Here is a 6000-nt window from a genome sequence, read left to right as displayed (position 1 = left end):
GAATTTTTATTTTAAGACTCCAAAATATAGAAATATTATAGGACTGGACATAGTAATTTTTTTCCTAACTGAGTGATTGGTAATAAGAAGAATCTAATTGAAAAGTTTGGAAAATGTTTCTGATTTCCAAAGTGAAGGAATTATTGTCAAGATCAGAAAAAGATGTAACTTATGTTAAATTACGGAAACAGTCAAAAATATTTGATAATATAAAAAGAAATCGAAGAAAAACTAAAATATACAGGAGAAGCGTTTATGAGGAGCTCGGACCTTGTAAGTTAAATGTTTATTTGTTGTTGTTTCTTGTAACATTTCACAGTTTTAAAATTTGTTTCATGTAGCATTTAAAATGTTTAAATAAACCAGGATGGTATTTAAATGAGGACAGGCAATATGTAGATTTGAAAATATAATATATATCTTTATTATGAGAACAAAATCAATACTAATAAATTTGCTCAAATACAAGTAGAGAAATATAGGCAGACAAAAGTTAAAGGAACACACCTGATATTTTTAACAATTGATAGGACTGGAAATAACTTTTCTTGATTAGCTTTCCATCTGATGAAGGTCTAGACCAATAACTTTTGTGCAATTTTTCAGATCGTTCACTTACTCCCTTATTCCAGAATAATTATTTTAATTGTGAAAAATAATTCAAAATTTAAAAGCATTGCAGCCTTAATGTTCACTCAAATTGGGCTAAAATAGCGCAAAAATATAATTTTCAATTTATTCAGAGTATACTTCTTAAATATCTTTTGCATATTTTTCAGTTTAAAGTGACACAGCTGATGTTTGTAAGAAATTCAAATTTTATGCTTTCAGGCTTTTGGAGCTCCATGGAGTTCCTTTAATAGTGGAAAATGTATTTTTTTAGCTCCACTTTCTGAAGAAAGAGCGGTCAATGTTATGGCATGACCTACCTGGCAGCAATGACATTGTTAACAGTCTTGGTCAAGTTTTTACTTCATCATTATGTAACCTTAAACAAAGCTATTGCATTGAAAACTTCATATGAGTACTGGTGAATGCACCTTAATGAGTTCCACCTGTCATGCTCCAGTAATAGCAAAACATAAAAATGGTCATTAAATCAAAGTGTAATTTATTATCTAGCTCTGAGGAAAATGGTGAGTGTTTCTGTTTGGAAAGCTTTTGTATTTTCTAACAATATATATATTTATTAATTTCAGATAATAACAATGGAGATTCTTATAACAAGCCAATAGAGAACAACCCAGTGGCGCCTCCTAGACCAAGTAAGTGTTTAACAGATGATATTTTTATACAGTTTATATATAGTCTTGTTAAATTTTATCATATTTTTTTATTTTGTTAAATTTTTGTGATTTTTTTTCAAACTGCAACTGGATTGAAAACTTGTAAAATCTCATTTATACTTTGGTCATAATGGAAGTTAAAGAAACGAGAGAAAAAAACATGAAGAATATTCGCTGTCAGAAAGCCTTTATGTCAGTGGATTTATTTTGGAACAATTAAGGAAATCAGTTGGAAAATCTTTAATTAACCCCTATAGGATTATTCTGCTGAAATTGATAAACCTTCGCCACCAATATAGAGCAAGGCACAATACAACGGAATTCGCACAAATCGTTACACAAAGTGTACTTGGTGTCCGCTACATGTACACATGCAGTTTTGGTGCACTTAAAAATGCACTTTGAAGTTCACTTCCAGTGCACTTGACCTTTTATGCACTGGATAGTGTTTCAGTTTGTCTGTTTAGCAGTTACCTTTAATTTCAACAAATATCTTTAGTTTATGACTTCAAAAAAAATAGAAACATTAAGTACTATTATTCTTTTGGTGCTTCGATCTTTGTATTATATATTGAAATACCAGAATTTCCTAACAAACTTCCAACCTATTCATTGCTCAAAATCAGTTTACAGGAAATATATATATGTACATGTATATAAACTTTATAAAGGTTACCTACATGTACATAAAGTCCTGTTATAGTACATGTTATAACATCATTATGTACAATGTATTACATTATACATGCACATGTAAATTGTACATGTATATTATTGTATCATACATGTATATTGTTGTATCATACATGTATATTGGTGTATCATACAAGTATATTGGTGTATCATACATGTATATTGGTGTATCATACATGTATATTGTTGTATCATACATGTATATTGTTGTATCATACATATATATTGCTGTATCATACATGTATATTATTGTATCATACATGTATATTGTTGTATCATACAATGTATATTGGTTGTATTCATACATGTATATTGTTGTATCATACATGTATATTGCTGTATCATACATGTATATTGGTGTATCATACATGTAATATTTGCTGTATCATACATGTATATTGGTGTATCATACAAGTATATTGTTGTATCATACATGTATATTGGCTGTATATCATACATGTATATTGGTGTATCATACACAAGTAATAATTGTTGTAATCATACACAAATGTATATTGTTGTAATCATACAAGTATATTGGTGTAATCATACATGTATATTGCTGTATCATACAAAATGTACCGATATTGTTGTATCATACATGTATATTGCTGTATCATACATGTATATTGGTTGTATCATACATGTATATTGGTGTATCATACATGTATATTGTTGTATCAATACATATATATTGTTGTATCATACATGTAATATTGTTGTATCATACCATGTATATTGCTGTATCATACATGTATGTATATTGTTGTATCATACATGTATATTGGTGTATCATACATGTATATTGCTGTATCATACATGTATATTGGTGTATCATACATGTATATTGTTGTATCATAACATGTATATTGTTGTATCATACATGTATATTTGGTGTATCATACATGTATACTTGGGTGTATTCATACATGTATATTGGTGTATCATACATGTATATTGGTGTATCATACATGTATATTGGTGCATCATACATGTATATTGGTGTATCATACATGTATATCGTTGGTGTATCATACATGTATATTGGTGTATCATACATGAATATTGGTGTATCATACCATGTATATTGGTGTATCATACATGTATATTGGGTGTAATCATACATGTATATTGGTGTATCATAACATGTATAATTGGTGTATCATAACGATGTATATTTGGTGTATCAATACATGTAAACACATATATTGTAAGATAAAACATTTATTATTGTTGTGTTATATAGATAGAAGAGATGTACAACTTCCGGTCAGTTCCAGACCGCACAGACAGCTCCCGGCACGACCGGAACCAGAACCAGAAGAGGTTTGTATCCTGATGCTTACATGTTTTCATTTTCACTTTCTCCGTCTGCTTGCACAGATGTAATCTTGCATATCAGACAGGATTATCTACTGTTAACACTGGTGCTGGAAAAACCTTTGTTATAACACCATGTATGACAAGTAGCGTGTGTTAAATGACATTATTCCCATGCACCTTTTATGAATGAAATGCGTTCTTAGGATAACAGTATAAATGTACTAGTTTTTTTGTAATATCCTTTCAAAATATCATTAATATGTAATATGCAAGAAAAAGAATCAAACACTGGCTGTCTCCATAGACTTGAATATCTAGCTCTCGGATAACTGATTAGCAGAAACTTGGCAGAGCCCCGTTATTGCTATAAACAGTTACCCTTGAGCTTGATGCTCCAGTTTGTACCGGCACTGGTGTAAGATTTTGTAGTATCTTTCACTTTCAATCTGGTCAACACCATTCATCAGTATAAAGAAAAGTTTCAAAATATGTACTGACTAAATATAGGGAGCAGTGTAGACCCTGATCAGACATCATGGATGTGCCAGCTGGTCTTGGCCTGTTCTTGTTACATGAGTTTAGCAAGTTGTTTCCACCAAGGCTACAGATAAAAATTCATTGATGAAAACAGGGTTTTGTAATAAAATGGCAGTTACCAAAGCTATAAAAATTTACTTGTACCAAATTCTTTTTGTTCTTAAATCTAGTTTTATAATTTTTGCATTATTTCATGAATTTTTTGGTCTATATTTGATAGTTTTTGAAAAAAAAAATTGCTGCTTTTTTTACAGGAAGAATTTTACCAGGAACCTGATGAGGTAAGTGGGCCACCTTTGCCGTCTGTTAGGGATCGCCTCCCACCCCCAGTCCCAGATAGTAGAGGGCGACCTACACCTCCTAATGCTAGAGGGAGACCTCAGCCCCCAGATGTCAGAGGAAGACCCCCTGCTCCTGTGCCTGATTTAGATGGACCAAATGAGGTAAGATACATTGCTGTTGAATTAAGTTAGATAGCATTTGTGTATATTTTTATAAAAGGAATCTGGTATTACTGTCAAAGGTAGCACCTTTTGTTTCATTGTTTACAAATTTTGTGTCATTGTTGCACCTGACTTATTCATTTATTATCTAAAGGTGGAGGGATATAATTTATGTTTGGCATTGGTCTCGCACTCTGTCCACTAATTGTATGTCACACTTTGACTGGAGCTTAAAGCAGCACATCTACAGATTTATGCTGATTTTCATGAAAAATTTGAAAACTGATTTTAAAGTATAAAGTTATTAAGTAACCAAAAAGAAGCAATTTGCACATTAACAATGGCACTTTCATTCTATGTTAATTACCAAGAAGAGGTAAAAATATGCAAAAGTAGCCCTTACTGCGTTAGTAACGCAGTAGAATTATAGATATGATTACTGAAAAATCAGCCATTAATTGCACATTACAGGTCAATTATTACTTGAATCTTTTATTTTTCCTAAAGTCTTCCTAGTACATTTTCTAATGCTTGATTTTATTGAAATATTTTAACACATCTGGAGGCATGCAGCTTAAAGCTAAAACTATTTTAGTTAAAAACACTTCATAAATTATGTGGACATCACTAAGGGAAATTCAGTGCATAAAAACAATTCGCATGTTAACATTAACCTCAGTATTTCAGTATCAAACCCTTTATTTGTTAAATTCATTATCTTGTATATACCATTTATTTTGTGAAAATGATGTTCGAAAATATTTTTATTTTATAATCTGGTAGGATTATGAGGACCCAGATGCTAGCTTAAAGTCGCACATTTTTCATGGCGGCCCTTTATACTACACACCGACCAACACAAGTGAATAATACAAGTGAATAAACAGCTGCCGATTGCTCAAAGGAAACCACCAGCGCTACCTACTGACTCATCTGACCAGCGATACCGATAGCGTATATGTGTTTTTTTTGATTTGTTTTTTGGTGCATTATTTTCGTCCCTCAATAATTATTTTTTTTTTTCATGCATTAAGCCACTTAATTTATCCCCTAATAATTTATATTGATATTGGTAGTTAACAGCATAATGATCAAATTTCAAGGGATATTTATGTGGACTGGTCAGTCAAATTTCTAGGATGGGCTCAGTCAGAGTGCCCTTTCACGGGGACTTGATAAAGGTGTATAGATCTAGGTATTATGTCCACTGTCATTTCAAAATGTTATTTCATTTGGGCATCAGGGCCAAGTGGTTAAAGTCATTGACTTCAGTTTGAATCCCGAAAGGGACAGCAACAGGGATTCTTTCATGCGAGGAGTCTATCGGCCAGTTTACAGAAAAGTCATTTTAAAGAATATGTGAGATTACCATGGCAACAGTACATCTCTGAGTTTTTTCACTTTCATTTAGGAGGAGTATGAAGATCCGGGACAGCACAGTTGCCATTAAACCTCCCCCCCATACCAACCGGTCCTAGAAGACCCTGCCTAACCCCCGCAGAACAGAGGTATAGATTCTGTTTGTGGTGTTTATTTATTGTTGTTTTCATTGTTTCTACTTAATAACATAAGTTTGGATTGACAGGTTTAATTAATTGATGTGTAAATTGATGCTTATGTAAAAACCATGGTCAGGGATTACATTTTTGCAATCAGAGGTCAAAGGTCACAATGGCTAATTATAGAATAATGGTTTCTTGCCAATAATTATGTCTCCG

At 32.0% G+C, this 6000-nt stretch overlaps 1 long non-coding RNA gene across 1 annotated transcript; it reads left to right on the top strand.

Moving 5' to 3' along the window:
• The first annotated feature begins 1110 nt into the window (after positions 1-1110).
• Positions 1111-5121, top strand: LOC132735558 (uncharacterized). Its single transcript, XR_009626469.1, has 4 exons — positions 1111-1265; positions 3226-3305; positions 4094-4282; positions 5066-5121. It is a non-coding gene; the product is annotated as an uncharacterized LOC132735558 (long non-coding RNA).
• The last annotated feature ends 879 nt before the right edge of the window (positions 5122-6000 follow it).

Source organism: Ruditapes philippinarum, unplaced genomic scaffold, assembly GCF_026571515.1.
Source record: "Ruditapes philippinarum isolate M1 unplaced genomic scaffold, ASM2657151v2 ctg2534_1_1_1_1, whole genome shotgun sequence".
Lineage (NCBI taxonomy): Eukaryota > Metazoa > Mollusca > Bivalvia > Venerida > Veneridae > Ruditapes > Ruditapes philippinarum.
The sequence above is the reverse complement of the archived record's forward strand: the minus strand, read 5'-3'. Positions and strand labels throughout refer to the sequence as shown.